Source organism: Mesoplodon bidens (assembly GCF_964165515.1).
Source record: "Mesoplodon bidens genome assembly, chromosome: 8".
NCBI lineage: Eukaryota > Metazoa > Chordata > Mammalia > Artiodactyla > Ziphiidae > Mesoplodon > Mesoplodon bidens.
The window spans coordinates 97,874,324-97,886,528 of NC_138165.1; positions in this window are offsets into that span (position 1 = coordinate 97,874,324).

The following is a 12,205-nucleotide window of genomic DNA, read 5'->3' on the forward strand; positions in this document are numbered from 1 at the left end:
CCATCTGTGAGCTTTGTTCCTTAAAAGGCTCAATTACTGGCCACAAAACCTTAGCAGACATGTGGGGAAAAAAAGGAAATGTTTTACTAACTCCCTATAAGGTCCCTGTCTTTAGAGCCTTCCTCCATCCACAATTGGGTCAGCAGACCCCCACCCCATCACTCTCATCTCTTCCCATATGTCCATCCCTGCCTCAGCCCCTGGAATGTCTCTTTCCAGTAATCAGGGAGAATTTAAGGACCATAACACAATGTCAAGTTTAGTCAGCCCTGATATTCATCTGCCTTTCTCTGAACCCTCACAAACTTCCTTTCTTCAGTAAGTCCTAATGAGCCAGGCATAAGGCCTTGCTACTAATGGTAAAAATTATGAGCTTTGGAGTCAAACAAATATGGGTTCAAAATATAGATGACCTTTACTTGCCATCTGTGTAACACTGCACAAATTTCTTTTTTGTTTTTTCTGAATTATAATTACCATAAATATTATATTAGTTTCAGCTGTATAACATAGTGATTCAGTACTCTTATACATTATGAAATGATCACAATAAGTCTAGTTGCCATCTGTCACCATACAAGGTTACTACAATATTATTGACTATATTCCCTATGTGTACATTACCAGCTGGTGACTTATTTATTTTATAACTGGAAGCTTGTACCTCTTAATTCATTTCACCTATTTCTCCCATCCTCCACAACCACCAGTTTGTTCTCTATATCTATGAGCCTGTTTCTCTTTTGTTTGTCCATTTGTTTTGTTTTTTAGATTCCACATATAAGTGAAATCATGCATCATTTGTCTTTCTCTGTCTGACTTACTTCACTTAACATAATATCATTCAGGTCCATCCATGTTTTTGCAAATAACAAGACTGCATTCTTCTTTGTGGCTGAGTAATATTCCACTGTATATATAAACTACATCTTTTTATCCATTCGCCTATTGATGGGCATTTAGGTTGCTTCTATATCTTGGCTATTGTAAATAGTAGTGCAACAAGCACAGGGGTGCATATATCTTTTCGAATTAATGTTTTTGTTTCCTTCAGATAAATACCTAGAAGTGGAATTGCAGAACATATGTTAGTTCTATTTTTTAATTTTTTGAGAAAACTCCATGCTGTTTTTTGTAGTGGTTGCACCAATTTACAATTCCACAAACAGTGCACAGGGTTTTTTCTCCACATTCTTGCCAATATTTGTTATTTCTTGACTTTTTGATAATAACCATCCTGATAGGTGTGAGATGATATCTCATTGTGGTTTTAATTTGAATTTCCTTGATGATAAGTGACGTTGAGTATCTTTTCTTGTGCCTGTTGATCATCTGTACATCTTCTTTGGAAAAATGTCTATTCAGGTCCTATGCCCATTTCTGAATTAGGTTTTGTTGGGTTTTGGGGTTTTTTTTGATGTTGAGTTTTATGAGTTCTTTATATATTTTAGTTATCAACCCCCTATTGAATATATTGTTTGCAAACATCTCCCATTCAGTTGGTTGCCTTTTCCATTTCGTCAGTGGTTTCCTTTGCTGTGGAAAGGTTTATAAGTTTGATGTAGTCCCATTTGTTTCCCTTGACTGAAGAGACATATCCAAAAAAATATTGCTAAGACCAGTGTCAAAATGCTTACTGCCTATGTAAGAGTTTTATGGTTTCAGGTCTTACGTTTAAGTCTTTAACCCATTTTGAGTTTGTTTTTGTATATGGTATAAGAAAGTGGTTCAATTTCACTATCGTGCATATAACTGCTCAGTTTTCCAAACACTATTTATTGAAAAGAGTTTCTTTTCCCCATTTTATATTCTTGCCATTTTGGTCATAGATTAATTGACCATAAAAGCATGAGTTTATTTCTAGGCTCTCTGTTCTGTTCCATTGATCTATGTGTCTGTTTTTGTGCCAATTCCATACTGTTTTGATTACTATAGCTTTGTAGTATAATTTGTATCAAGGTGTTTATACATCCTCCTTTGTTCTTCTTTATCAAGATTGCTTTGGCTCTTTGCAGTCTTTTTTGGTTTGATGCAAATTTTAGGGTTATTTGTTCTAGTTCAGTGAAAAACGCCATTGGTATTTGCATCTAATCAGCAGATTGCTTTAGGTAGTATGGACATTTTAACAAAATTAATCCTTCCAATCCAAGAGCACTGTGTATCTTTCCTTTTATTTGTGTCATCTTCAATTTCTTTTGTCAGCGTCATAGTTTTCAGTGTACAGGTCTTTCGCCTCCTTGATTAAATTTATTTCTAGGTATTTTTTATGCAATTGTAAATGAGATTTTTTTTTCATTTCTCTTTCTGATAGTTTGTTATTAGTGTAGAGAAATGCAACGGATTACTGTATACTAGTCATGTATCCTGCAACTTTATTGAATTCATTTCTTAGTTCTAATAGCTTTTTGGTGGAGTCTTTAGGGTTTTTTATATATTGTATCAAGACACTGAACAAATTTCTTACAATTGGAGATGATAGTATCTCCTCCTGGAATTGTTGTGATAATTAAATAAAATAAAGCAAGTGACATGCTTACCAAAAATTCCTGGCACAAAGGAAGCATTTGATAAAAGTTAGTTTTCATTATCACTTTTTCCAGGAATTTGATTTGTGCTAATAAAATCATCATGCTGTAAATCACAGCAAGATCCTTTTTGACTCACCTCCTAGAGAAATGGAAATAAAAACAAAGATAAACAAATGGGACCTAATGAAACTTCAAAGCTTTTGCACAGCAAAGGAAACCATAAACAAGACCAAAAGACAACCCTCAGAATGGAAGAAAATATTTGCAAATGATGCAACTGACAAAGGATTAATCTCCAAAATTTACAAGCAGCACATGCACCTCAATAACAAAAAAACAAACAACCCAATCCAAAACTGGGCAGAAGACCTAAATAGACGTTTCTCCAAAGAAGATATACAGACTGCCAACAAACACATGAAAGAACGCTCAACATCATTAATCATTAGAGAAATGCAAATCAAAACTACAATGAGATATCATCTCACACCGGTCAGAATGGCCATCATCAAAAAATCTAGAAACAATAAATGCTGGAGAGGGTGTGAAGAAAAGGGAACACTCTTGCCCTGCTGGTGGGAATGTGAATTGGTACAGCCACTATGGACAACAGTATGGAGGTTCCTTAAAAATCTACAAATAGAATTACCATATGACCCAGCAATCCCACTACTAGGCATATACCCATAGTTCAAAAAGAATCATGTACCAAAATGTTCATTGCAGCTCGATTTACAATAGCCAGGAGATGGAAACAACCTAAGTGTCCATCATCGGATAAATGGATAAAGAAGATGTGGCACATATATACAATGGAATATTACTCAGCCATAAAAAGAAACAAAATTGAGTTATATGTAGTGAGGTGGATGGACCTGGAGTCTGTCATACAGAGTGAAGTAAGTCAGAAAGAGAAAGACAAATACCATATGCTAACACATATATATGGAATCTAAGAAAAAAATGTCATGAAGAACCTAGGAGTAAGACAGGAATAAAACACAGACCTACTAGAGAATGGACTTGAGGATATGGGGAGGGGAAAGGTAAGCTGTGACAAAGTGAGAGAGTGGCATGGACATATATACACTACCAAATGTAAAATAGATAGCTAGTGGGAAGCAGCCGCATAGCATAGGGAGATCAGCTCGGTGCTTTTTGACCACCTAGAGGGGTGGGATAGGGAGGGTGGGAGGGAGGGAGATGCAAGAGGGAAGAGATATGGGAACATATGTATAACTGATTCACTTTGTTATAAAGCAAAAACTAACACACAATTGTAAAGCAATTATACTCCAATAAAGATAAAAAAAATCATCATGCTGCTATTTCAAAGTATAACCACCTCTTCACAGATCATTACCTGAACTTCTGGGTTTTTTTTTTTTTACAGTAATAGCAATGATTTAATAATGCATTGGGAATTTTTCTCTTAAATTTGTATTTGTCTATTTATCCATCACTTCCGATCTTAGTTTTATCCATCTATTTTATTTCTTTCCCCCCTAAATCTGTTTATCCCATCTGAAAAATGAATATTTAAATCATAATATACCAAAGATGCAATCCGTTATAGCTTATTGTGTTAAAATAATAAATGATAATTTCATGATCTGAACTGATATTAATGTGGATGAGTTCAAATCTTAATTGTGTATGGCTGACCTTTGCACTAAGATTAAACAAAAGTGAATTTTGAATCATGAACACGTGAACAGAACTGACCCACATAGAAATGCTGGAGTAGAACTCTGTTTGATAATTCTAGCTTGTGCACAACCTGCACAGCTATATGGGCAGCCATGGGTCCAAGATACTTCATTTCTCTCCTGGACCATTTCAGTAGCCTCCTGTCTCCACTCTTGCCTCCCTCGAGTCTATTCAAACAACAGCCAGATAAATCTTTTAAAAACAGCAATTAAAACCCTCAGTGTCTTCCCTTCATGCTTAGAATAGAATTCAATATTCCTACTGGGACCAGCAAGGTCTCCCATGATCTGGTTCTTTCCAACTCTCCCAGACACATGTCCCCTTCTCTCTCCTCTTTCACTTTTTCCCAGATGAATTTATCCTCCAACACACCAACTCTTCCCCTTTACATTGTCTTCACACTTTCTGACCCTTTGTCTAGAATCTTCTTCCCCCAGCTCATCGCATAACTAATTCTTTCCCATCATTCAAATCTCCTCAAATATCACCTGCCCAGACACACTGGGTCTAACCCCTACCTAAAACAGCACCCCCAACCCTAATGTCTTATCTTGCTTTATTTTTCTCCTTTCTATTACAACCTGACCTCGCATTTATTTACTGTCTCCCCTCCTAGAATGTAATCTCCATGAAGGTAAGCATTTTGTTTTGCACGTCTCTACATCCCAACTCCTAGACATGTGTCTGTCACATAGTAGACACTCACTTAATGAATTCATACCACAGTGGTGAAAGCTGGTCACAACACAATCACTGTGACGTTTTGTAGAGAGTTGGGAACCATCCTTATTTACTTATAATGTTTGCAATATAATGTCTGTTATATAGATGATGTTATTATTCTTAAAACCCTTTCAAAAGTACCACTGAAATTTCCAGTGTTCAAAACAAACACAAAGGGTTTCTAAGTCAATCTAAAATATCAAAGAAATTATTGAGCAAAAGAGTTAGACAACCTGATACATTGAAAATAAATACATGTTAGATATACTGTGTTTTACATCAACTTAATCAGTATTAAAAATATACTTTATTTTTTACATTCATGGGAATAGCCTGTGGAAATAAATGATCATTAATGGCCACCAATGAAAATCAGAGAAGCTCTCGTGTTGTAAGATTTATGAATGTTTTCAAGTCATGAAAAGGAAAAACGTCAGCTTTCAGCTCCTAGCTTTCCAGTAAAAGGATATAAAACAGCAGAGTAATTATGTTCTGCAGATGTTGTGCTAATAAGTTTCCCGTTGCATATTAACTCAACTGGGTGCTGGGGGGCAGGGGGCAAGGAGGGAATTGATATATTCCCATATTCAGTGGTATTAGTTCATAAAGAAGGGTAAAACATGTTCTGCTATACTGCATGTACTCCCAGAGTTAATTCCCAATGAAAGCAGAACTGCATGGTCTTTATAGCCAGAAATATAATAAGTGACAAATTCCTTCAAACTGTTCACCATACCTGATTTGAACGTTTTTTCTTCTTTTTCTGTCCATAACTTAAAAGAACACAATCCAAAACATTCCATTACAGATGTCCCATGATGAATTAGTGGCATGTTAATAGTGACTTATAAAAAGAGAGAAAGCCATTATAAGTTATGCTGCTTCTTGAAAACTCTTTTGCAAGTAAATCAGCTTTTTAGAAAGTCGGTCTTTTTTGTGTGTTTAGGCAATAATTTGGCTTTTCAGGCTGGAATTAGCTGCATAAGGTGTCTACGTTCCCCCTGCGATAGGAGCCTTCTACTAGTATTTAGCACAGTATCCTTGTTTCAGTGTTCAAAGAAGACTTTCGTCTTCAAAGTAATAGTTCTCCGCCATGGAAGGGTCACATTCTTGTTTCAATGCTCACTCTCATTGAACTCCTGGTAAAGATCTTTCTTTGAAATGGCTTTCTTGGAGCAACTATAACCCAAAAAGACAGTTAACGCCAGGAAAGAGTAAAACAACATGACAAAGAAAATGAAGAAATAGGCATTGTCATATGGTTTGGATTTTGGATTTTTTTCTCTTCTGTAGCATTTTTTACTTTGCTTTCCAGTTTTCTTTCCAGTAGTTGAAAAACACTGAGAGATGCAAGAATCCAGTTCTCTTGATTCATGCTGTAGCTTTTCTCAAAAATGAAAAATGGTAACATCAACTTGAGATCAAACTAGTATCCTGTACTTTACTCCTTGGAAGATAGCAACTTCCCTACTTGCTGAATTCTGGCTGATTGACTGTGCATGATTTGCCCTAAAACCCTAAGTACACTGAAAAGAAATCTCAGTTTTAAAACTGAAACTAAAATGCACTTACAGACTGAATACAAATGTAAATATTCATTGCAACTTTAATTAAAACAAGTTTTACCGTTAGGGTAACATGCAGACTTGACTTCCCTTTTTTTTCCCAAGAAAAATAAATTGAAGTGGAAAAGGACACATCGGTTTTCTATATAGTTCTTTCAAACAAAAATCTGAGTCATACTTTTTATTTCATACATTTGCCCTTGAAAAAAATAAGAGATAGAAAAAGCAAATTCTAAAATCTTCAAGATAGACCCAAATTTTAATATTTTCACTTCAGTTCCTTTACAAACAAAACCATGTTCTAACTTCACTCCCAAGAAAAGGAAATGCTCTCATAAATTTCTAAGAAAATGAAATCCTTAACTGTCCTGAGCAAGGCAACCCCAGGGGGACGTTTCAGATATCTTTTTGGTGTGGTTTGTCCTAGATGAAGTCCCCTTGCTTGATATTAGTGACCTGGGCTTCTGTGGACACTAACTTCCTATTGTGTTTCACCAGCACAGCCACCTAAAGTAAATTGTTGTTTTACAAAGTAGTGAAACCCAATCTCAGCTACAAACATGCTCAAACACACACAAACCTTCCATCTCTGGACAAACGACAATCCCAGCTGTTTCTGCCTGGGATCTAAATTCTCGTGGCCAAGCACGCCCCCTTTGAAGTGGAGAGCACCTCTGCCGACCTGCATTTTGCAAACTTTGCACTGTTTCTCTAAGCCTGACCCCTGAACTGATTGTCTGATGACTAATTCACATGCTAAGCTCGCGGTATATCAGTATCACTGGCCTGCCTGCGTTTGTCATTAAGGGTTTGTAGTGAAAAGAAAGATGAAAGAGAAAGGTGTAATATTAGACCAGCAGCCAAACATCTTATGAGTGTGTTTTGAAAATGTGACTTATAAGAGAAATAGGCAACTCATTTTAAATAAGTCTTTCAAGTTAGGTGAAAGGCCTGTATACTTTTATTTGTAACTTCCCAAACTTTCATTCCTTTCTTTCCAAACTATTGGCTACTGTTAAAAGTATACCTTATACATGAACAACCTCACTGCTATGTGAGTTTCAAAACTGCATAAGAAAGTAAAGATTAATTCAACAGTGCTCGCATCTGAAACTAAACTGCCTTTCTGCTACCGTCGTTGTCACCAACGTAGTCTAACAGAAATTTAAAATGTATATGGATGCTCCTGATTGAAAAAGCTAAGTGGCTTGTTAAATCAATTACCAATTTTTCTGAGTTGTTAGGATAACCTTTTGTCTTACACGTATATACAGAAGATGAAAAATCTAAAGTATTTTAATTTTTTGTCACAAAAAGTAATTTCACTGAGCATCATTTTGTCCACAAGATTTATGTGCTATTAATACTGTGAAAGATAGTCTGTTGGGACAGCTTGGCAAGTGCTGCAATGAAATTCTTTAGAGAAAGAGTAGGGCCTCTAACTGTGGATAATGGCTCTTTGAACACCCTTTAAAGACCCATTTCCATAGACTGGACCAATTCTTTGAAAGGAATACATAACGAGAAGTCAAATAAAAGGGGTGGGGCAAAATGAGAAGATTAAAAAGAGTAAAAGATTAAAAGAGAGAAAGAATATAAGGAAAATTCAAAAGGAAAAAAGATCAAAAAGAGGATTAACCATGTTACTTGTTGTTTTTCAGAAATTAAAAAAGTATGGAGGATAAGGAATTTGTTTCCTTTTGGCCCAAGAAAAATGCCAATTATGGTAGCTAAACTGCCCGGATCACATATCAGCATGCTTTGGAAATGTGAGAAATGGATGGGAAATATAAACACGGAGCAATAGCTTACAGTTATGTTATGAATTAAGCCAGAAAAATATCAAGATTTAGTCACTGAATAAGCTGCCAAGGTTAATTTTCCCTGATGAACTTGAGCAAGATCAGACTAGAAGCGATAGCACCGTAGCTGCGTGTTTTGTGCAACAGCCCCGCTGCCTCTTCCAGATTCAAACTCTCCATGTTTTCATTTAAAAAAAACAAAAACCTCAGGCTCAGAGAACATAGCCAACAATAATGAAGTCATGAAATCCCTTCTCATTTCTCGATTTTTATTTGATCAGTGTCCTAAGTTCTGAGTTGAAATCTCTGATAGAGTGAAAGCAGCTAGCCAACCCTGCCATGCAGAATCATTTAATAATGGTCTTTGAAAAAAAAAAAAAAAAAAAGGGCTTCCCTGGTGGCGCAGTGGTTGAGAGTCCGCCTGCCGATGCAGCGGACGCGGGTTCGTGCCCCGGTCCGGGAGGATCCCACATGCCGCGGAGCGCCTGGGCCCGTGAGCCATGGCCACTGAGCCTGTGCGTCCGGATCCCATGCTCCGCAACGGGAGAGGCCGCGACAGTGAGAGGCCCGCGTACCGCAAAAAAAAAAATAATAATAATGGTCTTTGTATAGGAGTACCTTTTTGCTTTTTTATGACATCATTTTGGTATCAGGAATTAATCCTTTAAATTCACTTTAAAATATAGAAAGTGTTTCAGGATGTATATATTAATCAACTTGATAAAATTAATTTGAACATCTTAAAATGCAGTATTTACTTTATCATTGAATATGTGTATGTGTCAGACTATTTAGTTTATGTATGTGTCAGACTCTTTAGTTTATTTTAGTCCTGGTGAATTTATAGCACTTTTTTCATTATGTTTTTTCTGGTTCACATATTTCTTTTGGGTTTGGCTTTTTTGGTTGTTGTTGTTGCCTTTACTTCAGTTAACCTAAAAACTAAAGATTTTTTTAACCACAGATTCTTTTAATTGCCAAATATTAATTGCTTGAAAAATACAAAAAAAAAAAAAATAACTTAGAAGCTCTAAAAGATAAAGCAGAGAACTAGGAAATCATGAAAAAGAAGCTAGGATGAAGAGAAAAAAATCAAAAAGCTTTTCTATTACACTAATGCCAAATGAATTCTAATAAAAATACAGATTTAAATTCTAAACCATGTCGTGAATTTATCTAAAAATCTGTTTATTGCATTAGGTACTCTAATGATACAGTTAATATAGTCTTTCTTAAACCCTCAGGGGTGTATAAACCAGCAACACAATTAAATGGGACTTTGAATAGTAGCATCATTATTCCCTCCTCTTTTATGAACTATGTAAAATGTTTCCAAACTCCCCGATGTGTGTAGCTTCATTCAAAGTCCTCTTAAAGGCAGGTAGTACAGAATACAATCCAGAAAAGGGCATGAATTTTACATTAATTACTCCCTTTGTCAGTGGTCAAAAGGAGCAGACTGCCTGCTTCTGAGGTGGGGGTCACTATAAACAAACAACTTAGGTCAGGAGCCACAACAGCTACTTTACCTCCCGTGGTCGCCATCTTGTGTGCACTTTGGTGGGACGGTTGGGGGTGGGAGCCATGAGCGAGCTAAGGCAAGAAGGGTGCTAGGTTGCTGAAGGGCTGGGAAGGTAACTGAAAATGAAGTAGCTTACACAGCAGTCCCACTTCTGGAAATCCATCCTGTAGAAGCAAAAGTGCCAACATGGAAAGAGATACGAATAGAGAGAGAGATAGAGACAGAGACAGGGACAGAGATAGAGATATATAAATAAATTTACCCCAGCATATTTACTAGCAGGAAAAATCTGAATGTTGGTCCTTCCATCAGAAAACGGTGTAATGAATTAAGACAGATCCACCCTCTGCAGCATTATGTAGCAACACAAAAAAAAAAAGCACAGTAATGTGCAAAAAGCAAACTAAAAACAACTCCATGTGTGCAAATATAGGTTTATATATTTGTATAAGCATAAAGAATAAGTGGAGAGATACTGTTAATTTGGGGAGTTGGAGGGAGATACACAGATTCTTAACTTTTTATATATATGCCTCATTCTAGTTTGGTTATGAAAAGTATAGAATTTTATATACATATACTAATAAAGGATCTTAAGGAGAAAAAATACATGGGTTTTGTCCCACATCCATTTTCTTTGGATCCTTTGCCCTAGAATCTGATTTTTTGAACCAACCTTTAGGCCTCTGAAAGTGACAAAGAAAATGGGGAGAGGGTGTCTAAGTAGGTAAAGGAAACTGAAGTTGCAGAATATCTGGATGATCAATGTTTCAGCATGAATAAATATAAAGTGCAAAGGTCCTGAGGTAATGGGTGCTTGGAGTGCTAAGAAACAGCAAGGAAGCCAGTGTGGTTAGAGCTGAATAAACAAGAGGATTACAACAAAGGAAGCTGTAAAGGGATCCAGGAGCCAGATTATCAAATAGGTTTGCAATTTTTTTTGTTGTTGTTTTGCTGCAACTCAAGGTAAGAAAAACACTTTTGCATCACAAACCAGCACATGCTTGCATACATGTACACACACAGAGACAGACAGATCACAAACCACAGTTGAAAAACATTGATTGCATTTTATTCTAGGTGTGAGAAAACATCACTAGAAGATTTGATCTACATTTAAAATAATCACTGTGGCTGCTGCATGGAAAACAGACTTGGTGGGGTGCTAAGAGTGGAAACAAAGATCACATTTGGAGAGTACTGAGGTAGTGGTCTAGGTATTGAGAGAGAGCAATGACTACATTAAATTGTTAGCAACAGAAATACTAAGAGGTGATTGGATGTGAGATATATTTTTAAAGCTACTACAATGTGCTGGTAATTTGGATGTGCAGCATGAAAGAAAAAGAAGAGTCAAAATGACTCCCAATTTGGGGGCATGATCAACTGGGTGAATAGTGATGCAACTTACTGAGATGAGAGGCAGCATGGTTGAATCAGACTGTGATAGAAGGGGAATGAGTGGTTCTACTTGGGATACATTAAGTCTGAAGTGAGAAGGACCATGTGGTTTGCTTTGGCCAATGAAATATGAGCAGAAGTGAAGTGTGTCACTCTGTTGAATATGTAAATTTGGGTGGCATCACAATCTAGATCTAGACGGCTAGCTAGTAAACAAAAGGAAACAAACGGAAGACTTTGAGGGCAGGATTTTTCAAACTGTTAATCTTGGCCATGAAATTAATGTAGGGATCAAGACCAGAATTATTTTCATGAACTGGAATAAAATGAAATTAATAGAATAGGACAGGACAGGATAAAACAAGATAGAGCTGAATCGAACCACATAGGACAGGAGAGGATAGGATAGAATAGATCAAAGGACACCATATGTACACTTGGCAAAAAACTGTAGCTTTTGTGATGAGCCATGTAAGAGAGACAGTCTGTAAGAAAAATGTAATGAATGCTTGTATCAGAAAACAGTGTTTTATCTTTTGCTCACCTGCATCTCATTTAACTTTCCAGTAGGTAATGATTTACCATAACAGGATAGTTAACATTGTACCTATTTTCAGTTAGGACATAGGAAGTCAGTAGAGAAAATCCTGAGGTCATAACCTAATGCTAGACCTTCCCTCACTGACCCTTTTCTGCCTTGTTCTCTTTCTTTATAGCAGTTTATAAATTATATGAGATACATAATATTAAAAGGACTGAAGGGCCCAGTCACGACCACCCCTTCCATGGTTATTTCTGTGTGTAGTCACGGATCTTGATGATGGTGTCATTTTCCGTGTTAATGTCCAAACCTCTATTTGTACTTGTGTGTCTTGGAAATTTAAGATCTTAAAATTAATAAATCGCAGTTTCCTTTCTGCTCTTAAAAATTCAGGTTTTATACACTAGAATAGA